The 26121-nt window shown below is 38.0% G+C and overlaps 1 long non-coding RNA gene across 3 annotated transcripts in view; it reads right to left on the reverse strand.

Annotated features, from left to right (window-relative positions):
* The window catches only part of LOC148164691 (uncharacterized), a 231956-nt gene that overhangs the window by 129346 nt on the left and 76489 nt on the right, over nucleotides 1–26121 (reverse strand). Inside the window, exon 4 of one of the 3 annotated variants that reach the window (XR_015767861.1) lies at nucleotides 24621–24820. The exons of the other annotated variants lie outside the window; for them this stretch is intronic. This is a non-coding gene — a long non-coding RNA (uncharacterized LOC148164691). The remainder of the gene's footprint in view (nucleotides 1–24620; nucleotides 24821–26121) is intronic. 3 annotated transcript variants of the gene reach the window in all.

A 26121-nucleotide genomic window follows, 5' to 3' on the forward strand; every position in this document is an offset into this window, starting at 1 on the left:
CAAGAGGAAAACCGACTGGGAGCAGCAATCCAAAAATCCAGGGGAACTTGGAGCTGGTAGTTGGAAGCCAAACACAAACGCTTCTACAATTGCCTGTTTTTGTTTGTGTTCATGATTCCCTGGCCATTCCTTAAGTTTCCCTTTTTAAAGCATCTTTTGTGGGGCACCTGGGTGGCTCGGTCATCAAGCGTCTGCCTCCGGCTCAGGTCATGATCCCAGGGTCCTGGGATCGAGCCCCACATCGGGCTCCCTGCTCCGCGGGAAGCCTGCTTCTCCTTCTCCCACTCCCCCTGCTTGTGTTCCCTCTCTCGCTATGTCTCTCTCTGTCAAATAAATAAATAAAATCTTTAAAAAGAAAAAGTAAAGCATCTTTTGTGAGGTGAAGAATGGAGCACATTTGCTCAATGGTTGTATGATGTACAATTATGTGATAATTCTAACAAACAGGCTATGCTAACCACTCAAATTAGTTCTAATATTACATAGGAGAGTACAGAGGCTAAATCTCACATTCCTTTTTTAAGATAGAGACACGCTTTCTAAGTATATCTGAAGACACATTTTCTACATTTATTGAATTGAATGAGGATTCATGCATATTACAAATGCTAAATATAACTTTTTAAACACTAGTACACTGAGAAAGTTTGGAAAAGTCATTGAGGGGATCAGCACAAAGAAATCTTATCAGAACTTTCCTTAGCTGATCAAAGTAGAGCCTCCTATAAATACAGATGCCACAACCTCCTTGTGGGGCAGCTTCCAGCCTCCTAGGCTGCCCCAAAGAACTTTCCATACTTTCACACTGAAGCACTCTTACTCACGCACGTGCACACACACACACACACACACACACAGATGTATGAATCCTTACCTTTGGCTATTCTGCTGGTTACTCACTACTGAGTTCTCCCACAAGTATAATAAATTTTTCTCTTGTTAAACTGTCTGTTGACAATTAATTCATGCGCCCCATGACTGAAACCTAAATTGGAACCACTCACTTTGTGACATGAGATGAGGGGAAAAAAATTGTTTCCTTGCACTCTGCAGGCAACCTACCATAGATCTGAAAACTAGACTTTAAGCAATTTATTTATGATTTATATTCATTTGTCTTGATTTTTTTTTCAAAGTTTATGGCATTTGGTAAGTTTTGTTAGAGTCAGATGTTACTCCTCTATTTAAGGACCACATCAGTATGCCTCCACTATGTCTTGTTAATTTTTGCCGGATGTTAAAAAATAATAGAATTTTTGCTTAATACAAATGGTTGTGGTTAACATTTTTTTTTTGCCAAGTATGCCTAAATTAAAACTTCAAATGCACTGAACCAAGCAAAAACTGCTTTATAGGAGGATACCATCTCCGTCAAAGTAAAGTATATCTAGAAACAAAGCATGAAGTATAATAGAAGGGTGTTATGTGATCTTGGTTTCGTGGACTCAAATTGTGAGAATCATACATAAAATGCGGTGGTCACCACACCCAGAACAGTGATGTTTCCGTAGTAACTGATACACTTTAAAAGAAACACGAGTGATGTGGAAGAAGGAAAAAGAAACTAGAGTAAAAAATAGAAGGAACTGGCCCTGACTATATGATGACAAGAAGAAAAACACTGGGGTAGGTCATGCCAAGATGGTGTTTTTATCTCAGAAAAATATTAGACACTTAGAAGATTCTAAGATGAGAGCCATGTCTTCTGTTCCTTTTGAATCTTTTTATAGACTGAAACAAAGCTGTGCTCATAAGAGGCACTCAAATACTTGACTGAGAGAGAGACAGGGAGAAAAGGAAGAAAGTCCAGAAGAGAGGAGGGGAAAAATGAGAACGTCCAAGAAAACAAACACTTCTGTACCATCAGATCAGGAGGTATCCAAACAAGAGGGCAAATATCAGTGATCATCTTTACCATCAATTCTCAGACATGATGATAAAGGGGGAAACGGCCTTATTAAAACCTATGATTACAGGTGTTCACAAATACCCAGCAAGTCAGCCTGAACTCTGGTTGCCACTGTGATAAGAAAGTCTCAACCTGAAGGTGAATTATTTTCATAAGTTTGAGTTTAGTTCATCCAGCCAGTTTTGAATTTTGAGAAGAGAAAAACGTATGTTTCCTTTCCCAGTGGCATTTTTACAGTCAAATAAGTCAAAATTAACTATTCTGTCAATAACTCAAGCACTAAAAAAAAAAAAAAAAAAAAAAAAGCATGATTCTAAAGATTCATACACTTAAAAACACATGAACATTTTCCAGCATGTTTGCAGTTATTTTGGTTTTTCAAATGTGACCTTTGAGGTTTGATTTCACTTTGTATTTTGTGTTCTAAGCTTATCTATCTTTAAGCTTCCAATAGTAATTAAAAATTAAACTGGCTATATTGGAGAGGTTAATTTACTTGTGTTGCAGATTGAAACAGAAATAATTCGTGCTATATTTTCAAAGCAGTGTACCTCTATAAACCTTAATGCTTTCTGAAAACATCGAGAAGTCCAAATTTTTAATCTTTGTATTGACTGCAAAGAAACCAACTATGTGCTTCTGTAACCTGAATGACGCACACGCATGCCTGGGATCTTGTTAATGTACACATTCTGATCTACACGGTAAGGCCTAAGGTGCACCATTTCAGTCACGCAGGTGAGCAGACCACATTTTGAGTAGCGAGGCTTTAGAGAATTAGAATTTTTCATTAAATATTTCCCACTTTCTTCCTTTACAATTTGTGATTGATTCATTTAGAGTTTTAACCTTTAGAATAGCTAAGTGTTCCATCCCTCTATATTCCTTAGTACATAAAAAGAACGGCACACAGAGAATTTCCTTAGAAATCTGGAAGAATTGCTCACTCCAAAAGGTTAATTTGATTGTTTTTCTGTCTGTCTTTGGTAGAGATAGAGAGTCCTGATTTTTTTTAAGTCCAACTATTGTAACAAATTTTGCTACATGTACAAAATGTGCTGATGTGAAGATCTAAAAGAAATCGTCAACGATACAGAAGATATCTCCAGACCTGACCAACAATAACATTTTCAGCAACATATGGAGGAACAGGAAGCTGTAAAGAGTTTCTTTTAGCCCAAAATGCAACCACAAACATATCTCATACTGTTACTGGAACAACAGAATCAATGTCCTCCATATGGGCATGCAAAAAAAGACGCCATTAAAATACTGTCAGAAGCCATAAATTGAAAAATGGTGCAAATTAAAGAGTGTAATGATACAGGCAGGACACAAACAGGAAGCCAGGAGATCTTCAGGGAGATCTTCCATTGCCTCCGCTCTATTAAAAAAATATACCCGCACACGGAAGTAGTTTCTCGTGATTTTTTATGTTGAGTTTTTTGTTGTTTTCTAGTTATACACATGCTTTCAATGTAATCTCAAGTAGGTAACCAGCCAATTTAATCTGGCTACCTACCTACCTAATGAATTACTATTTGATTAATCTTATTCACCTGGTAAATGTGTTATAGTTTTTAAGGAATTATAGATGCTCAATGAGCAGAATATAAGGAAAGCAGAATATATGCAGATTTATTTACTTCATACTAAAATAGAATGGAATTTCATGAGCTAAAGTGAATATACAGATTTGACAGCAACAGAAATTAGAATGTTCTTCAACAGTTGGATGTTCAGCTTCTTCTACTACAGATGTACTACTAACTTACCTGAGTATAGCTTTGTTAAAAGCTAGTGTGGACACTAAAATACTGTTATTAACCACGACTTCCTTTTTTCATAATTTGTCTCATAACCATGTCTCTTAAGACAGAGGGAAAAGGTGGTACATGAATGACCAGACACATTAATGTGAGTCAAAAAGCAAAATAGGTGGGGTTTCAGGTGTTGAACTCTTTTCAAAACATTAGTTCATACACATTGGACCCATCAAAGACTGAATGATTTTAAGAATGTAATTTTAGTTAATGTGCTCAAAATGTTTCAAAGTATAGTCACAAATACTGTATTTGTATCCACAAGCAGGATACAAAGGCTTTAAATGATCTGATTCCTATATTAAACTGGCAAATACTCAAACATTAAAAAATTCCCCAAAGCCCCAGAATTCTGATAGGCATCACGACTTCCTTTGATATCAGAAGATAGATTAATCTTTTTCATTTGCTATGTGACCAAGAGTAAAAACAAATATCCCTAATCCATAGGGTTGTACAACTTCCATTTTAAAGCACAGACTCCCTAGAAAAGTAAGATGGATTAATTTCTTTCACATTTATTCCCACTATCTTAACTATCCATGCCCTTGTGAAGATATCATACCTTATTCAGCAAGGCATTTCACTAAATTCAGAATGGAACTTTAAATTTTAATGGCTGACACCAGAATTTCTTATAATAAACTTCTTTTTTCTTATATAGTTGACCATTTTTAAAAAAGATTTTATTTATTTATTTGAGAGACAGCAAGATAGAGCGAGCATGAGTTGGTGGGGGGAGTGCAAAGGAAGAGGGAGAAACAGGCTCCCTGTTGAGCAGGGAGCCCAATGTGGGGCCTGATCCCAGGACACTGGGATCACCACCTGAGGCAAAGGCAGATGCTTAACTGACTGAGCCACCCAGGCGCCCCAGTTCAACATTTTCAATTCTGTATAATGCATTTGTACTTACAGTTATAGAAATTGACCCACATGATAGTAAATATAGTCCCAAGATTCTAATAGAAACTCAAACGTTTTCCTTATAATGTAAATAAGAAGGAAAATATTTGATGAACTTTATGCCTTTTTATGATGTAATCAACCAATTTTTCAGATTATTGTAAGGCTTAAATTTTACAAATAAAGGACAAATACAGTTCCCAAGACTCAATAAGGTCTTGACCTAAACAATTAGTGATCACACGTCTAAAAACCTGTCCTTTCAGTATCACTGGTTCCTTGGAAAGCGCATAGGACCACCCTTTCTCTAAACTAGAGATTGCATCCAAAATGCCATGGGCCACATTGAGCTTAAAAATTATAGGTGTGACATCAAGAGTATTTTTCAGTTTGGTTTGGTTTTTGCAATTTGAAATTTTGAAGGCTTTTAGATGGGGCCTGACCTTGCCACCTCACCCTACTTCTCACTTTTCCCTACTGTTTAACATGCTGTCAAGTCCACTCATTTTTGTCATCTGTCTGATCTCTGCTCTACGTCCTGAACCATGAGCCAATGTCAATGGAAAACCTCCAAATAAAACACCACCCACTGCAACATCTTCACATGGAGGGAAAATTGCCCCTATTCTTTTTCCTGACACTGTGATTGGAAGTATCCCTTCATTTTATACAACAGCAAGCCAATATTTGAAATGTGAGGGAATACTGAGCACAAACCAGTTTTGGCCACATTTCAGCCACTCTCATGACTCTGAGCATCCTGGAAAATTCTGCTGATCTGTATGCTGCTCAGCTTGGTATCGGTTAGCTTTGCAACATTATCTTGCACAATTGAATGAAAATGTGACATCTTCCCTGTCCCCTATCCCTCTATCCTCCCAACCCTTCGGATGGTGGAATTTTCCATTAGAAAGAGAGAGTATAGTACTTGGAGGGGAAAATTCAGTTTTTTGTTCTCCTTCTTCTGTCCACTATAATACAAAGCTTTGCTCCTCCTCTCGGGAAAATGTAAGGCTGGCTGGCAGTCAGTTTGACAGAAGGAGATCAGTGCAGCGGAAAATTGGATAACAGGATAAAATCTATGGGGCCACAGGAATCCCATCAAAACCAGCTCCTCCTGTCAAAACCGAGACAAGTGACAAGGACAAATATAGAATGTTATTTATATTTAAATATTTCTAATGATATCATAATTATACTTCTGCCTCTGTTAGGCAGCCATTTTTCTGTGAGCCACCATTCTGCAAACCAAATGCTGTATGATGGAGAAAATCTACATAAGAATCAGACAGCTTCAATCAGACACCTAGGAAAATCCTATAAATTCCTCAAATAGCTATTTCTAAAGGACAGAAAATAACTGTTTTTTCAAAGACATGTTTCTTGGAGTACAATCGTCAAGTTCAATAAAAACAAACTATTCCCAGCTCTTTGGGAATGGGAAAACCAAGCTATCTAGCAGGAAGCTAACAGATTAATTTCACTTAAAATTAGGCCTGGTATTTTGGAAAATGTCCTATTTTCTTTCTTCACAATGTGTCATATTGAGTTGTTCCATAGATGAAATTATCGATGGCCTTAATTTGTGAAACTTCACAATAAGTTCAATAAACTAAAATGTAAATTGCCCAAAGATGTACATTTCTTATTTTTAAAAAAATTAGGGAAAAGTTTTGATATAGATATTCTAAGTCAATATTCATTATAATTAATTCTATTATTAAAACATTTTAGAGTACTATCTTAATATACTCTGAGTCATAAAATTTGGCACCATGAGGGAGGGCATTTACAAAGATATGCTCTATATTAAATACAATTCATAGTGGACTTTCATAGAGCTTTAAGTCCAAGATGCCTAAGCATTTATTGGTCATCTTTAATATGTATATACTTTTCCTCTTTTGTAGACCTAAACAAACAAAAAGTCAGCATGCAAACTCATTAATTTATATAAAAATACAGTTATTGCTCATAATACACTAGACAACATGCCAAGTGCTGGGGAAAAAGCAAAGATAAAGGAGTATTCAGTCACAACAAAATGCCATCTAAAACTTATGTTACGAGTATTACAGGCAGAGAATGAAGCAGTTTAGGATCGTCATCTGCATGTCATTTCCAATCTAAACACCTCTGTAAGGTTCCCGACTATCTGAACCCACTTTACTGAAAAAATTTAATTTTTCCCCTGCTGCTCTACCTTTTCGACTCCATTTTAAAAGGCTCCTTGACTCTTGCTAATAGGTACTGTTCTCATTCTTGCCTTCTCTTACTTCTGCTTTCTCTGCCTGCATTGCCCTTGACCTCTCCCTCTCTTACCCAAAGACTCACCCTTTCAGATTTAGCTAAAGTATCATTTTACCTTGAAACCTTTTTTGACTAATCCAAAGGACTATTAGCATGTGTAAGGCAATGTTCTAAGTGTTTAACATATGTGACCTTATTTATCACAGCTTCACAGGGAGGTAGTACTCTGTTTTAGAGATGCAAAAAGCTCAGGCTTAAGACAATCTGGACTCTTAAGACCCTTATTATCTTGTTGGAGAGAGATTTTATCTATATTAAGTTATACACATATATGATATTTATTAACTATATGTTACATGTAAGTATATATGATATATATGTATATGAGTTAACACAAAAAACATGAATTTATACATAAAATACGCTTTAGTAACGTGCCTAGCATACGGTAAGAGCTTACTAAATAATTTACTAAGGGGAGGAGGTAGGGGAATGGATGAAATAGGTGAAGGACATTAAGAGGTACAATCTCTCAGTTATAAAATAAAAAAGACATGGCAATATAATGTACAGCATAGGGAATAGGGTCAATAATATTACATCAACTTTGTATGGTGACAGATGGCAACTAGACTCATTGTGGCGATCGTTTCGTAAGGTACACAAATACCAAATCACTATGTTGTACATGTGAAACTAATACAATAGTGTATGTCAGTTATTCTTAAAGTATCTATCCAGTCATGGCAAATGGAAGATAGCGGGCAAAACTTAATCTACAATTATTCATAATAAATGATTATCATTTATCACCACAGACATCATTCAACAAATATTTAGTATGTTTCTAAATAGAACTTACAGGGGCGCCTGGGGTGGCTCATTCTGTTAAGCATCTGCCTTTGGCTCTGGTCATGATCTCAGGGTCCTGGGATCAAACCCCACATCCAGCTCCCTGTTCTGTGGGGAGTCTGCTCCTCCCCCCACTTGTCCGCATGTGTGCACTCTGTCTCTCTAATAAAATCTTTAAAATAAATAAATAAAAATTACATAGAACTTCCAGTCTGACAAAGTCAATGCTGAGAAGGAGGTACAGAAAACATAACAAATTGGACTTTTTCTTATGGAGCGCTCTCCTGAAAAATGTCTCGTAGACTAAATCCTTGGTACGAGCTCATGTTTTCCAGAAAAGAAAAAATAAACAAAACTTTTTTCTCCTTAAAAGTGGAACACAGGAAAAAAGGATAATGTTTTTGTACATCTAGTCTAGATGAACCCTGGCTGTGGTTTTATTCTAGTATTAATACCATTAATATATACATGCTCTTTTTTACAATTATTTTCCTTTTTCGAATTTGGATACATCAGCGTAGGGTTAGGTAAATTAAATGGAAAAAATATCATCGCTGGTCTAGTATCAAAAACTAGATGTGGTTCTTTGATTCTGTGACTTGTTTAATGGATTACAATGAGGCATCAGCTAAGGGCTGGTAATTTAAATTATAAGCAGAGGGTTCAAAGCTGTGGCTAATTCATTACTCACGCATCTCTAGTTGAGGTACTAATTTAAAGTCATGTGTGTCGCATTAATTGTAATCTTGTTTCCAAATGACAAGATAAATATCTCAAGGAACATAATGTATTATGGTCATAGGTCAAACCAAATGAATGTCTAAAATAGATTAGCACTAAGTGCATGCAATATGTCATGTTTATAAATTTTAAAAAGGATATATTATATTAGCATTTAGCAGATTGTTCATTACACATCATCAATGTTTACCTTTAAGTGCATTAATGCTTTATTCAGTTACAGCATTTTCTGAAAATACCACACACACACAGCTGCTACAAAATCTCTTACTGAAAATCTACTACTTGAGAAAAAAAAAACAGAATAGGTTAATCCATACCCTTTCCCACCAAGATTTGATTCCTTTGTTTCACATATGTGTGAAATAGATATATTTTGGCCCTGAAGTGACTCAAACAAGGGCAATTCTATCATTGGCAAAAGAAGAAAATTGCCAAAATGCCAGGTCCCTACCAATTCGCATGTATAGCTCTGCTTTTAATTTTCAGCCTCTCCATCAGCTGGTACTGGGTCAGAACCTCAAACATTGTCCTAGAGTAGAAAACCCGATGACACATGGCAAAATAAGTGCAGAATAAGGATGCAGGCTGTCAATGAAATTCCAAAATAGACAGTTGGTTTTCAGATTTGAGCTGAAATTTAACTGTTGGGATTTCAGTATGAACTGACGGGTTTTTCTATCTACAAGCCATGACATCACTGGTGATTTATCCAACTCTCTCTCTCATCACCTCTACGAGTGCTTCCTGTTCCTGGCATGAATATTTTGAAAAGTCACTTAAGGGAGAGTGAGGACATTGAAGAAGGAGCAGCAAACCAACTAAACACAGCTTACAGAAATATTTTCGTGAGCTAGCACAGGTGTCATTGTGGTTTTGCAGTTCGTCTGTCTGTCATTAAATCTGAGCATCTTTAAAGCAAGCGAGGCAGCCCCTAGCCCATCAATGGCTTCCTACTCCCTCTTTTTTTTTTTTTACTCCCTCTTTGTTTACACAAACATCCCACACCCGTGTTAACTACAGGCAGTAGAGTTTGCCATAGGTAGTTGCTTCCACTAAAGATGGGACATCCTTATCAACACTTGTTGTTTCTTGAGTTTTTGATTTTAGGCATTCTGACAGGTGTGAGGTGATACCTCATTGTGGTTTTGATTTGCATTTCCCTGATGACTAGTGATGTGATGCTGAGCATCTTTTCATGTGTCTGCTGACCACCTGTATGTCTAATTTGGAGAAATGTCTGTTCCTGTGTTTTGTGCATTTTTTAATTGGATTATTTGGGTTTTTGATGGCGAGTTGTATAAGCTTTTTATATATTTTGGATACTAACACTTTATTGGACAGGTCATTTGCAAATATCTTCTCCCATTCCATAGGTTATCTTTCAGATTTGTTATTTCCTTTGCTGTGCAGAAGCTTTTTATTTTGATGTAGTCCCAACAGTTTATTTTTGCTTTTATTTCCCTTGCCTCAGGAGACATATCTAGAAAAATTATTGCTATGGCCGACGTCAGAGAAATTAATACCCATGTTCTTTTCTAGGATTTTTATGGTTTCAGATCTCACAATTAGGTCCTTAAGCCATTTTGAGTTTATTTTTGTGTATGGTGTAAGAAAATGGTCCAGTTTCATTCTTTTTCACATAGCTGTCCCGTTTTCCCAACACCAAGACCAAAATAATTTTTAAAACTTATTAAACTTATTTAGAATCTCTACCAATAATTTCAATTAAAAAAATATGTACAGGAGGGGCACCTAGGTAGCTCAGTCATTAGGTGTCTGCCTTCAGCTCAGGTCATGATCCCGGGGTCCTGGGATTGAGCCCCGCATCCGGCTCCCTGCTCCGCGGGAAGCCTGCTTCTCCCTCTCCCACTCCCCCTGCTTGTGTTCCCTCTCTGGCTGTCTCTCTCTCTGTCAAATAAATAAAATCTTAAAAAAAAATGTGTACAGGACACAAAACTCACAGGGAAAAGTGTATCTGTTAAAATCTTCTTGCCTGGATTTATTAATGTGCAGTACAGTGGATTCATTTTGTGAGCTCAAATCCCAATTTACTATTACCAACTATGTGACTGTGGACTAGTCACTTCCCTGTGCTTCAGTTTTTTTTTATCTACAACCTCAACCAGTAAAGGTAAGGTGGAGGTGACTGGCATAATGGACAGCAGTGTCAAAGCAGCAATCAGAATTGTCTGAGTCACGCCAACCTATGGTGTTGACTAGTACCAGCTAGGAGTGCCACAACAGACACCACAGACTGGGGTAGCTTACACAACAGAAAGCTATTTTCTCACATTCTGTAGGTTGGAAGTCTAACATGAAAGTGTCAGCAGGTTTGGTTCCACGTGAGGCCTACCCTCCTTGACTGGCAGATGGCTTTTTCTCTTCTGTGCTTATACATCCCTGGTGGCTCTTCCTCTTCTTCTAAGGACATCAACCAGAGTGTATTAGGGCCCCCATGCGTATGACCTCATTTAACCTTAATTACTTCTTCAGGGGCCCCATCTCCAAATATAGTCACACTGGAGGCAAGAGCTGCAGCATAATTGGTTTTGGGGAGACACAACTCGGTTTATAATAGGTATTAAGAGGCCTACTTCTCAGGGCTGCTGGAGAAGGACAGGAGTTAATATCTGTACAGCATTGAGAACAGCGGCTGGTATAGAGGAGGGCCATGCAAATATTTATTAAGTGATTTTTTAAACAAATTCAGACTTTTTAAATCTGAGTTAATTTCCTCATCTCTAAAATGAGATGCCTTCTCTCTCTTCCAGATAAGACTCAGGCATGTATATTAGTGACCTACTTCTGCATAACAAATTACCCTAAAATTTAGCAATTTAAAATGAAATAAACATCTATTATTTCACACAGTCTCTGTGGGGCAGGAATTCAGGAGTAGCTTAGCTGGGCCATTCCAGCTTAATCTCTCATGAAGCTATAATCAAGGCATCAAATGAATCTTAACTATCACTGAAGGATCCACTTCCAAGATGGTTCACACACATGGCTGACTTGTTGGTGCTGTTTTGGGCAGGAGGCCTTAGTTCCTCACCAAGTGTACTTTTCCAAAAGGCTGTGCAAGTGCCCTCACAACAGAGCAGCTGGCTTCCTCTGATGCAAGCGGTCCAAGAGAGAGCAAGGCAGAAATGATATTATCTTTTACGATTTGGCCTCAGAAGTTACATACCATTACTTCTCCTATATTCTATTGGTCACAGAGATCAACCCTAATGCAATATTGGGATGCAGGGCAGAGGAGCATTACACAAAAGGCTGAATACCAAGTAGTAATCATCCATAGGAGCCCATCTTAGAAAATGGCTACCATACTTGGCCAATCAGATGCTCCCACCAAGATTTTGAAACCTGTAGAAATGAAACAAGAACACAGTAACAGTAAGCTTACTTACAGCTCAGTATAAATATCAAGTGGGGACAGAACCAGTTAGAGCATCTGAAGCAAAAATTACCCTGGTGTGTTAGCTTTTTTGGATTCTCGTTCTCTAGTCCTGTTTCCCAATCTCCCAATTGATTCTGTGACATGCCCAATATTTTCTCAGTGATTTGTTTTTTAATCTGGTAGTGAGTTGGCTTCTATTGTTTGTAACCAAGAACCCTGACTGATACAATTGAGAAATCTTCCCCACTGTCTTCTGCTACCATTAATGCTCCTCCTTCCTTAGATCCCATATCCTAGGTCACATGCTATTTCCCCAAGGAAGACTTCCTGGAGCCCTCGGACCAGAGCAGGGCAGAAAACATGAGTCTCATGTTCATCTCACATGACAAGTCTCTCAAAAAGATGAAGAATAAAAGTCCAACACAAACTTCTTGCTGTCTTGATGGTCTTTCTGAGGAAGTTGACATCCTTCAATCATCCATTGAAGTTTGAACTGAGAATGATATTGTCTTCATTTATTTTTACATTTTCCAATGTATTTATTCTATTAATTTTGAAATAGGTGTTTTCAAAGCTCACTTTAAGGTTGCCATCCTCTGCCACTAAGGAGTCCAGTTGAATATATACTTTATTCAATAAATGATTTCCCTGTGGAGAGGCTAACATATAAGTTTGCCTTATGAACATAGAATTTGAAAATGAAGGAAACTAATTATTTGATTTGGTTGTTCAATGGCATCTGGCTAAGGAAACGTGACTGAGAGTGGAGAAGCCCCTGCCAAGATGTCTGACAGGTCCATGAGCCTGCATCCCCTCTGCAGGAACAAGAAGCGCCAACCTTGACTCTCCACTCTCCAGCCCTCATTTTTCTCCGCTGACCAACAACCCCTCCCCTCTTCCACTTGTTTTACTCTTTCTTTAGATATGTTACTAACACGTCTACATTTGATGGTGTGGGAATCATTTAAAGATAATTTTAAGCCGATCAGGTTTGGAAGCTAGAAAACAGAAGAAGGAGTAACAGAATTCTTAGGAATAACTCTCTTAAGTCGTGGGTTTTGTTTTTGTGTGTGTGTGTGTGTGTGTGTGTGTTTTAATTAATCTGGTAAAATCAATGTGGCCTGCATTACCAGCTTGAGGTATAATTAAGATCATAAATCTTTTTAATATTCAAATTAATCATTCAATCCCCCACAGGACCATTTTAAAAGGAAATCCAATGGCTACCTCTTGAAACCTCTCCCTTTAACCAAGTTGTCAAGAACTGTGGATGCTTGTGTAACCCAAAGGGGTCAATCCCTGTTTCTGAGCTACTTGTTGTTAGCAGGAGAATTAACAAAGGAAGGGAAGGAGGCAAGGAGGCAGACAGGGAAGGAGGGAGAGAAAGAGAAATACTAAAGGAGGAGGAGAGAAGGCAGGCACTCAAGCTGTCTGACCGGTTTCATGCCAGCCCCAACAATCAATTGTCATTTCTGTTGTCACCGTCATACAAACTGATTGCCCTCAACCGATCCAGGCTAGTGCATCATTTGAGCCTTTCTACCCTCACCAGTGACGCCACACACTCTGCAGATGTCCACCACACTCAGGCTTCTGAAGTTCCAGGTCTCCTTTTACCCTTTCAGTCAAGGGCCATTGTTTTCACAGTGCACCTGTTGTGACAGAGAGATCTTCCAGCCACAGACTGTTATGGAATGAATCTTCCCTCATGATTTCCTACAATTCACTAGTCAAACATCTGTCTTCCCTCAGGGTGAATGCTCCTTTGGAGACACAGGGGAACTTACTTGAAATCATTTCAATCTATCTCATGTTCTGATAGGTGGTCTCCACTGGAATGGGGAGATTCTATTTCCTCCTGAGAAGCCTTTGACAATGCAAATTTACTTCAGCTTTCCCCAAGCTTGCACTGCAAAGGTTCTCTGGAGAAAACTTCATCAAGCCACAAAGTATTCTGATACACACTTGTGAATCAGTGGGTTCCTACTTCTTCCATTTGAGTAAGAAGAGACCTTCCAGAAACTCTTCTCAGAATTAAGAAAAACAGCTCCAAATAGACCCTTTGTTAGGTCACCTAGCAAAAAAGTTGCTTGCACCTTCTTTCACCAACCAAGAAACAAAAACTGTTCTATCTTGCTCGGTATCTCTCATACCTCTATGTCCAAGAAAATATATAGCCCATAGTTATTAAAAATATAAGAAAATGTGGGACTGACTTGAAGGGTATAATGTAATAGATAATTGCAACATTTGGCATAGTTACCTTTGGTAAGAGTACACTAAATTTTGTCCAAATATCAGGCTGTTCTAGAAGCAGCATACGTATTTGCCATCAACTGACCCCCCCACTCGTATGTCTACAGAGGTAGGCATGTATCATAAGTTTAAACTAATTCTCTTTCCCTGGACACAATAATTAAGGGATGGGTTCATGGCTCAAAATGAGACTACAAGAACCAAGTTTTTGCTCTACTCTTGAAGGAGAGAAGTTCTCTTTCCTGTTAGACGAGACACAGAACCACCACTATAAAAGCCTGTTTTAAAATGGAGCCAACCCAGAGGAAACCTAACTAGCAATAAATCCTGGTCATAGCAGATATAGAGTTCTCAGTTAATGAAACAATAAACTCCCTTTTTGGATGAGTTATTTTGGTTTGGTATTTCTGTTGCTTTCTCTCAGAAGATTCTCCTCTGATACCTATGAACCAATTAGCATATCAGAGGGTTTAAATTGGTGATGAACTGGGTAGAAGGAAAAGGGTGGGGAAGCATATTTTCCTTTTCTCTTTCAATTTGTGCCTCTTGTAACCACTGTAACAACAGGAAGTACAGTTTAATTGGAAATGGGCTAACATACTTCTAAGAATAATCATCTAAGGCTAACTGCCTGCATAGTTTTGAAATCAGATAAATTGGCTCTCTTGTTATAAAGTGCATCTCTCCTGATTAGTACTTGATTAAACAACAACAACAAAAATAACCTCTTAGAACTGAAATATCAACAGTTTCCTGGATTCCATTTTTCTTTGCAGGATAATGAGCATAGCACACTGTTTAGCATGTTTTTAATTGGATGAATATCAAATATACAATGTTTTTCTATCGTTTATGCCTTCTGTGCTAAGAATTTCATTATATCTCAGAATTACCACATAAGATTTTCTTTGTATTTGTTACAAACATATTCCTACACACAGAGATAATTGCCACAACTTCACCATATATGTTAAGCTTTTCTTTTTTCCTTATGTTTAACTTTTCTTTAAAAGTATCCACTTGAGAGGCGTCTGGCAGCTTGGTCAGTTAAGCATCTGACTCTTGATTTCGGCTCAGATAACAATCACAGGGTTGTGAGACTGAGCCCCGCCTCAGGCTCCATGCTCTGCTTAAGAGTCTCTCTCTCCCTCTTTCTCTGCCCTCCCCATCCCTGCTTACGTGTGCACTGTGAATGAGTGAATGAATGAATCCACTTGAAGTCTCAGAGCACTTAGCCTGGTTGAAAGATTCTACTTTTGACCATGATTTGTCCTTTTTCAAAACAGATTTTTTTGGAAAGGAGGAAAATTTGAGCGGATTTTTGTTTCACCGTTAAGTCCTAAGCAGTTACCAATGGCACACTCCATCTAGTTCGGCAAGAAAAGAGAAAGGAAACTGAAAAATGTGGTCCTTTCCCTCCAGAAGTTTATAATTTGGTTCTAGTTACAAAATGGGCAGGATGACAATATTCTAGTACCATTTATACAGCAAAATACAAACTAATGTAACACAGAATCATTAAGTGTTGAGAAAATACTTGGTAAAGAAGCTCTTAATAAATATTTGTTTTCTCATCAGAGAGAAATTAGTCAGTAAAGTCTTCTTAAACATTCATCAATACCTAGAGTCACATAGTACCCCCAAATCAACGACTTTTATCATTCATCTATTCAGCAAGTAATTACACACATTCTATGTTTTAGGTGCTTTTTTAGATGCTCGTAGTCCTTCTGGTTTTATTTAGTCTTTTATTTTGGACGCAATCAATTGTGCAGAATCATTATCCTTGGCTCACAACATTATCATTGATTCATTTGGGGGCCACAGTTGGATTGTTTCCGGTGTATGGCTATTATAAACATATGCTCATGTTGAGCACATGACTGTATATGCATAAGGGAGTAGAATTGCTGAGTCAAATGGCATGCAATGTTCTAATTCACAAGGTAAGGCCAGAAATAATTATTACAAGAAAATATTTTCTATTTGTATTCCTACCAGCAATGAATGAGAAATCCAGTCGATTCATGTCCTCACCAACACTTGATATTATAAGGCTGCTTAATTTTTTCCAGTCTATTGTGTGTAGTTCACTGTGGTCTTGCTAATTAAACCTAGGTTGAGCATCTCTTCCTATATTTTGTGGTAATATATGTGGTTTTTTTTTTTCTTTCTCCTTTTCTGACTGTTAATATCCTTAACATTATAGGTAGAGATAAAGAAAATAGAATAGCAAATAAAGATTCTAACAAGTCAACAAAAGATGAAGGACCACTTAAGAGCTAAAAGTCTCATATTCTTTGCTTTTGGGGGAATATATGAAAGAAAACTTGTACTTTGGCCTAGTAAGGAAATATTAACTCCCAACTATTATTCACCTTATATTACATTAGACAGCTTTGCATCAGAATTCCTCCATTTCTCAGCCTTTCCCACATATCACCTCATTCCTATAGCTCATAGAATTCCAATCAAATCAAAAGAAGAAAGTGTGGACAGAAAAGGCCCCTTTTACACAAAATGACTCTGAGTAACTGAAAGGCTCATGAGTTCTGGTCATGATCTGAAGATGAGTTGGCTGGTCATGAACACAAAAGTCTCAGGTCACCCTGGAGTCACCCCTGATGGCCACATTGGGATGACCTGTACTGTGAGACTACAGAAAATCACTTCAAATCAAAGTGGAACTGGAACATCCATTACAGTCAGAGGGCCAAGGAACATTTGCTTTAAGCACATGACAGAATACCAATTATAGTCACACTCTTACTTTTTCAATTTCCCAAATGTGAAAGACAGAAAGATAATGATTGCACAAAATTTCTTGCTTCACTGGGAGTCTGACACTTGTTGAAAAACACAATGGAATACTGGAGACACTGTAGAGCTATAAAGACAAACCAAAAGGGGCGCCTGGGTGGCTCAGCCATTAAGCGTCTGCCTTCGGCTCAGGTCATGGTCCCAGGGTCCTGGGATCGAGCCCCGCATCGGGCTCCCTGCTCTGCGGGAAGTCTGCTTCTCCCTCTCCCACTCCCCCTGCTTGTGTTCCCTCTCTCACTGTATCTCTCTCTGTCAAATAAATAAAATCTTTAAAAAAAAAGACAAACCAAAAATAATAAATTAACATGAACAGTAGAAACTTTTAAGATTTTATTTATTTATTTGAGAAAGAGAGAGAGAGCATGAGTAGGCGGGGGCAAGGTGGGGAGAGGCAGAGGGAGAGGGAGAAACTCTCCGCTGAGCAGGGAGCCTGACACGGGGCTCGATTCCACCCCGACATCATGACCTGCACCAAAGGCAGATGCTTACATAACTGAGCCATCCAGGCACCCCTAAAATTGATTTTTAAGAGGTAAAAGAAATATTTGTATATTAAAGCCATATTCAAAATCTCTAAACTTTTTACGATCGTGGGTTTTTGTTTTGGGTTGTTTTTTTTTTTTTTTTTTTTTTTGCTCAAATGAGAGCAAGAAACTACAAAATTTCAGAATTCAGAGTTTCCAAAAAAAGGCATAAGAGATGGAGGAAGTCCAATTGTAATGGTCTTCATATGCATCCATAGACTGTTGTCTTAGTCCATTCTGGCTGCTATAACAAAATACAAGAGACTGAGTAACTTCTAGACCAAAAGATTATTTCTCACAGTTCTTAAGGCTGGGAAGTGCAGGATCAAGGAGTCAGCATAGTTGCACTCTGGTGAAGGCCTGCTTCCTGGTTCATAGCCTGTGCCTTCTCATGATGTCCTCACATGGAGGAAGAGCTAGGGAGTTCCCTGGAGCCACTCTTATAAGGCACTAACCCCATGCATGAGGGCTCCACCTTCATGGCTTAAGAACCGTTCAAAGGCACCAACTGCTAATATCACATTGGACATTGGGATTTCAACATGGAAATATGAGCAGGACACAGACATTCAGCCTATAGCAACTATATTTTTAGTATATTTTCTTCTTCAACATTCTAGTATTTTCAGAATGGACAGCTATTTAAGTTTGCATTTTTTAACCACTAGACAAATTGAGTCAGAGAAATGAGGCAATTTTCCAAAAGCCACAAGGGGATTAGCCCCACAAACCAACCAAGAAGTCACATCTCCCAAATCCTACAGGCCTGACATCAGGCAAACCTCTTTCTGCTCTTCTTGCAATAATGAGTGAACAATAAAGAACAACAACAAGTATAATTCTAGTGGCACACCAGTTCAAAGCTTCTTTTTGAAAAGAAAAGAACTATAAAAGTACCATGTGATCATTCATTTTAATTCTGTGTATATATAAAAAAATCTATGAAAAGCTTATGAAACCAGTTACCAGCCACCTAAACTCTTTTTGTGTGCCCTTAGAAAAAATTCCCAGATGTCACAATTGTCACACCTACTTGTTAAATTGGAGAAATTCTTGAACCACAGTAAGCAGATGCTAGGACAGATGGAAAGTTTCTTTTAGGACTGAGAAAAAGAAATTTCCAATTAAGAAATGCCTGGACACTATTTTATCTCCCTTCTAGTTGACTGAGCTATGAGATTTCCTTATGTCACAGTTTAGAATTCAAACAAGAAATCTATTTCCTTTAATATTCTTTATTTGTTAAGCATTAGCTTAAAATCTGCTCACTTTCATGCCCTCCTTATAAAATTGCTATAGGGCTTTCCAAAAAAATGGAAAATTAATAAAATATTTTCAGGTAATGTTTATATTTAACACACACTCCATCCTTATGCAGTTTGTGTTGTTTGCCTCATACATTTTCTATTCACTTACAATTTTATACAATATCTATTATGTGCCTCACACTTGTTTCCTTCAGTATGTTTTCTCCAACCTACCCCCAAAAGAAGCATTACAAAATGCAAAATAGATTGTTTGCACAGATATGGAAGCAGATGTCCGCTTTCCTACCAACTATCATCCCAGCCCCTCAAGAGCAATCTCCAACCAACAGTTACTTTCCCTAATATCTTTCTGGAGGAAAGATGAGCTGGTTCATTCTTGAACCATCCCATCCACCTGGCAGCTGGTTCCTTGACAGGTAATTTCGCCAGGCCCTGGTTCTTCTTGTGAGCCCTTTCATGCTTGACGGCTGGCACAATCCCAAGCTCTTTGCTCCCCCAATTTACCACTAACCTGAGGATACACAGAGCAGCTTTCTTATAAGGTCTGTGGCATTGGGGTGTCTGGGTGGCTCCATCAGTTAAGCCTCTGACTATCGATTATTGGCTCAAGTCATGATCTCAGGGTCATGAGGTCAAGCCCCTCACTGGGCTCCACACTCAGGGCAGAGTTTGTTTGAGATTCTCTCTTTCCCTCTCCCTAGGCCCCTCCCCCTGCTTGCATGCTCTCTCTCTAAAATAAAAATAAAATCGTAAAAAAGAAAAAAAAAAGTGTCTTTTAAATGTTCCCAGCCATTTAAACGTGCTTAAATTTTTAGTGTAGTTTTACTTCCATAGCAAAATTGAGCAGAAAGTACAGAAAGTTCTCCTATATCCTTGGCTTCCACACATACACACGACCCCTTCTTCTGTCAACACCCAGCACCACAGTGGAACGTTTGTTAAAATCAATGAACCTACAGTTACACAGCATTATCTACTCCAAATCCATAATTTACATTAGGGTTCACTCTTGGTGTTATACATTCTATGGATTTTGACAAATGCATAAGGACATGTATCCACCACTGTATTATCACACAAAAGAGTTTCACTGTCCTAAAGCTCCTCAGTACTCTGCTTATTTGCCCTTCCCTCCCCCTAATCCTTGGAAACCACTGATCTTGTTACCATTTCCATAGTTTTGTCTTTTCCAGAATGTCATATAGTTGAAATCATACAGTATGTAGCCTTTTCAGTTTGATTTTTTTTTTCACCTGGTAATATAAATTTAAGGTTCCCCCATGTCGTTTCATGGCTTGATAGCTCATTTCTTTTGAGCACTGAAGAATATTCCGCTGTCTGGGTTTACCACAGTTTATTTATCCATTCACCTCCCAAAGAACAACATGGTTGCTTCCAGATTTGGGTCATTATGAATAAAGCTGCTATAAACATTGCTGTACAGGCTTTTGTGTGGACATAGGTTCTTAGTTCATTAAGGTAAATACAAAGGAGCACAACTGCTAGGTCATATGGTAAGAATATGTTTAGTTTTGTAAGAAACTGCCAAACAGTCTTCCAAAGTGGCTGCACCATTTCACATTCCCACCAGCAATGATGAGAGTTCCTGTTTTCTCCACATTCTGGTCAGCATTTGGTGGTGTCAGTGTTTTGAATTTTGGCCATTCTAATAGGTACATAGTAGTATCCCATTGTTGTTTTAATTTCTAATTCCCTAATGACATAGGATGTTGAACATCTGTTTGTATGCATATTTGCCATCTGTAGATCTTCTTCAGTGAGTTGTCTGTTCAGGTCCCTTGCTCATTTTTTAATTGGGTTGTTTATTTTCTTACTGTTGAGTTTCAAGAGTTCTTTATATACTGTGGATACCAGTCCTTTATGAGATGTGTCTTTTGCAAATATTTTCTCCCAGTCTCTCTTCTCGCTCTCTTGACATTGTCTCTTGCAGAGAAGTTTTTTTTTATTTTAATGAAGCCCAGTTTATCAATTATTTCTTTTAGGGATCCTGCCTTTGATGTTGTATGCAAAAAAGTCATCGCCACACTCAAGGCTGTATAGATTTTCTCCTATAGTATCTCCTAGGAGTTTTATAGTTTTACATTTTACATTTAGGTCTAGGATCCATTTTGAGTTCATGTCTGTGAAGGATGGAAGGTCAGTGTCTAGACTCCTTTTTCTCCATGTTCATGTCCAGTTGTTCCAGCACCTCAGTCATTTTTTCAATGACTGCATTTCCAGCTTCCCTCAGCTCCCAAAATCCGGGTTTATTTTTTATTGCAAAATAATTTTCCTACTGTTCAGCTCCTCAGTTTTTCTAGAGGGCCTCATTTTTATAACCAGTCACTGATCCAAAGAAGTAAGAGACTCCCTTATTGCATGTCCTCCATTAGAACATGTTAGGGAACACGTGAATAGGAGGCAGGTGGTCACTGGCTTTGCCATAATTTCATTCCAACTGCAGATAAAACAGACCCAATACTGTCATATAAAAAAATAATAAATTATTGTGCTAGACAGCTTTCCTATTTTCGTCTTGTGCTTTTTCATTCTTTTCCTTCTTTCTCTTATTTTTCAATGTTTTGTGAAATAAAACCACAAAGAGGCTTATAACTAAATCCTGATTAAAGAATTTAAGAAATGAGACTGCTGTGCGCGTGTATATATGTGTACACACACACACACACACACACACACACACACGGTCTCTGTATTTTACACTTAAGTACTGTTTCCAATATTAATTATCACATTTCAAATGTTACTCTTCTATCCTCATTCCGGCATTTCTTAGCATCGTATTATCTAAGATATATTTTAAATAAGTCAACACATTGTAGGAACCAGTTTAATAACTGATAAAGCACCTTCTTCCCACTTGCTTTCCAACTTCAAGAGAGCATTTTAAAGAACAATTAATACATTTCTTCCACATTTGATGGGCCAATTACTGACATTTGTTTGCAAGGTAGAGTAGAAAAGTCCCTTAGAAATCCTGGGTCATCCCTATCCTTGATGAAGACATGACGTATGTGAGGAAAGACAAAGTAGTGAGAGGAAATAGTAAGTGGCTACCACAATATAAGTGAACCTTCCGAAATGCAAGGAGAGCATTAAAGCAAAGTGGCTGTAAGAGAATTGAGCGTTATGCAACAAATCTTTTTCTTAGAATTCCAACGGCATCTGGGCCCATTAATTTTGGGTAAATGAAGTTCCACTGATATTCCTTAGAGTCTTTAGCTTCAAGTTTCTATAAAAATAGGCCTTAATGGATTTTAAAGAGTTAGGAATATTTCACAGACACTAAAACCTAATGAAATAGAAATAATTATTCCTCATTTTTGTTTCAGCCTTACTTGTACAGGCCTTCGAACTATTGAAGAAGTATTTATAAACATTTATAAAGATACTCTTCATATCCTGGAATAAATTTGGTTTACTCCATAAAACTTCCATAGCAGTTCTCCTGCCTGCTACGAAAGCAGGTAAACAGAAACAGAGAAATTAAATGAACTTTTAAAGAGAAACCTAAAGATATACAGGCAATCATTCTAGTCTAGAAATTACTTCCTTCCTACAAAACTTCTTAAAATAGAAGGATTTTCCAGTTTAAAAAAAGACACATGTCTAAAATTCAACAGTGAGGGTCACCTATGAACACCAACACATAATTTTCCTCTAACGATTTCAGCAATAAATTGCTAAGACTCTATAAGACTGACTAAATTAAGATTTAGTACCAAAAGAAAAGATTAAAAAACAAAACTTTAACCTCATTATAGAATTAGGCCTTACATATTTACCCTTTTTTCCTCTTTAAATTCTGTTTAATTTTGTATATAATTTGTGGGTTTTCTATTTTTCAATAATGCTCTTTTTTCCTCAAATAAAAGATGTAATGATCTCATGAATTCTTTCTAAACCAAAGTTTTACAATAAAACTGCCATTACCTCTTTATGTTGTTCATTGCTTTTCTTCAGAAAACAAGTGTAAAAGTTAAATACTGCCATTATAAGCCAACAAAACAAGATCACTTTTTAAACTTATGCCCAATGCTGCATTTGGGGCCTCTTTTGCAAATGTGCGATTACATTTTCATGCAACTGAAGTGATAACAATTTCTCCTCCAAATTACTTTGTATCCCCACAACCAAGTGGACTTCAGTGTGTAAAACAAAAGTTTACTGAGGTTTGAGAAGCCTGTCCTACTCAGAGAGAGGCTGTTTCATTTTGAAAAGAGTGCCTCTCCATTTTGTACTCACTGCAAACAAAGAGCTCCTGGCTTTTTAGTAGCAACAATGAAAGACAATTAAAGACTGGTGAGTCAATGTTCAAGTCATCCGCCCAGCTGAGGAATTGGCCATTGACAGCTGGACTGATGGAATATTATGAGTCGTCAAAGGAAGCCCATAAGAACCATATGGAGTGACATACCAACACTTTTAATGTGCCCATCAGAAACTCCCACAGCTGATGGCGTTCACACAGCTGTAGGTTATTAGGAAGGAGCCTTAAATGAAGGAGGGAGTCCTCTTTAGGGTCATTCACTATCATAATAATGTTAACTAAAACCTGCTGGTGGCGAAGCAACTTCATAGGACTAATATATCACTGTTTTTTTGACATCTGACAAAAGCTATAGGGAGTTCTATCTTCTGTGTGTCTTGAGAAATTAATTTTATGTCTGAGTTTTATAGTGATCTCCAAGGACTAATAAATGTGGCTTTTTACCTGACTTGTATAGCTCTTAAAATTTCAAAACATGCCTTTATTAAACACATAAAATTTCATTTGAACTACACGTAAAAAAAAAAAGCTAAAAAAAAAAACCACTGAGAGTCTCTAAATAATCTCTTGGATACCTCAAGTGAATAATCAGATAAATTTATAATATATAACCAACATGAAAGTTTTGGAATTCTATCCTGAGTAGCCAAGACTCCATGTGAAGTGAAGACATAGAGATAGGTGTACTTCTCTGCAGATTATTTTTTAACATTATTCATAACAGGTTAAGGATGTATTACTTATGAGTAAAACTCAACCATTAAGTAAAAAGTAGCTTTAGGATAAACCCAACCTATAGATGTCATTATACGATGGAGAAGCCAGGTTCTTCTTCCATTTGAATTTCAAGTATGCCGATGTTCAGAAAAATATAATAAAATAGGATCACATAGTCCAAGAACAATCCAGGACTCTATTGTTCCCTCAACAAACACTGAGTAAGAACCTGTTATATGTAAGAGCCTGAGACCTCCATAATTAATAACTGTGGCTCAATTTAAGGGCTTGTGTTTCTGGACGTGGCTAAGAGAAAGGAAATCAAGTGTGAAGCCAAGCACACTGGCTTCTGCATCAAGCCAATAAGTGAATGCCAAAGAATCACTCATGACTCATTATAAGATAATGATCAGATTTTTCTCATATATGTAGATGCTTTACTCAACAAGGTTAATATTGTTGAACCAATAAAGCATTTAAATAAAAAGCACAAACGAGCAACCTATTAAATAAAAGGAAAAAGAAAGTTTTTAAGTTTTCCTTTTCAATGATAATGCTTCTCTACAAGTGAAGAGCATGTGAATTAGGACCAATCTGAAAAGAAAGTACTACTTTGAGGCAATACCATTCTCTCTCTTTACTGCACACAGTTGTCATCCTTCATCCACAGACCACCACATGTGGCATTCACGTAGACAAGGAGTTGGGACTTAGGGGCAGGTTTAGCTGCTGACAATCTGATGAGTAAATGTCTAGGAAGCACATTCGGGGCTGCTTGGCGCAAAGTGACTCCCAACCCCAGAGCACTGCACTGATTCCCCCCCTTTCACTTGATTTTTAAGCTTTTCCATTTCCAAAGTTCTGACCTGCTTTGTATTGTCTTATGACGTGGTCGGTCAGGGACAGCCACGAGAAGAGACAGAGGAGAGACTCGGGAAAACAAAGCTGATTATATTCACAGGTCCTGGAGACCAGAGGCACGGCAGAGCCACAGGGAAATACACCAGGGTGGTCAGGAAGCAGAAAACAGGAGAACACAGCTGGAGCCTCAGCCCTTTCCAGGGTTCTGTGGAAAAAGCAAGCCAGGGCAGGTAAACAGTTTAGGACTGGCTAGTTTGAATAATTTCAGCAGGCGTTGGGCTATAGGGATGGTTCTCCAGGTGCTCAGTACCTGGCCCTGGGACAATGAAGGCAGAGAACTATTGCTCCTGGGGCGTAGGACCCAGGTCGAGGAGGTGTGGCTCGGGGTTCATTGGTTTGCCTATCAAAGGCATGTGCTAGCTGGGCCCTCCGCTAGCTCGGAAGAAATAGCTAGCCCCAAGAGAGGCAGGCAGTCTCTCCCCAGCCAGATTTTTGTTAAGATATCAAAACATCATAATATACAGAAGATTAAATATATATATACACACATAAAAATGTAACACATTGCTTTAGAATGAACTCTAATTAAAGAGAAAACTTACATGAATTTATCTTTACACAAAAGTAGTAAATGATGGCCATTTATGCATCATGCTTTTCGGGGGGCTTTATGAAGACTAATGTTGATTTATTTCCCATCCGCATTTTTTTAAGCAGCAATTTTTATGATAAGTCAGCAGAAAAGCGAAATAAAGACTCGGAAGTCCCATGGTCTTCACTTCACTTGCTCTCTCACTTTTGAGCTGTATTTCAGAAACCCCGTTTTTCTTTCCTTCCTCTTCTACTACGTGGAGACTTAGATACATGATACTTGTTTCTCCTTAAAAGAGAGCACAGTACCACAACCAATTCCTTTGGCACACGCAGGGTTAGCACAAAGGCTTCTCTGGCAGAGACTCAGGCTTATTCTGCAGAAGACAGAGCAAGGAATTTTTGAGGCCCACATTGGCGAGGCTCTAGGTACTGAGGTTTGCTCCATCTTGACATTGATGCCTAAATGCGTGAAAGACGGCTCAAGGCTGCAGAGGAAGGGACTCACTGAAAATTGTTGCAGGTTAAAGGATGAGAAGACCCACTGGAAATCGATTATGTCCACTGTTTCCGAAGTGATAAAAACCCTGGGAAGATTTGGTCTCTATCTGCTGCATGGCTAGGTGGCCACCTAATCTTGGCTGGCCTGATTCCCTGTGCCACCTGTTTTCCCAGGGGAGTTTGAATAAGCTCTCTTTTGTTTTCAAAGGTGTCCCGATAGTTTTAGTTCCGATTCTAGCTCCACTGTGTTCTAGGAAAACTGGAGCAAGTTTCTTGATGTCGGGCAGTTTTATCATGTGTAAATGGTCACAGTGGTACCCACCTCATAGGATGTTTGTGCAAACTGTATTAATACCTGTGAAGTGCTTAGAATAGTGTCCGGTACTTAGCAAGGACTCAATAATAGCTATGATT

This window comes from Eumetopias jubatus, unplaced genomic scaffold (genome assembly GCF_037043125.1).
Source record: "Eumetopias jubatus isolate StellerSeaLion01/CBP00866 unplaced genomic scaffold, mEumJub1_p1.0 scaffold_3, whole genome shotgun sequence".
NCBI lineage: Eukaryota > Metazoa > Chordata > Mammalia > Carnivora > Otariidae > Eumetopias > Eumetopias jubatus.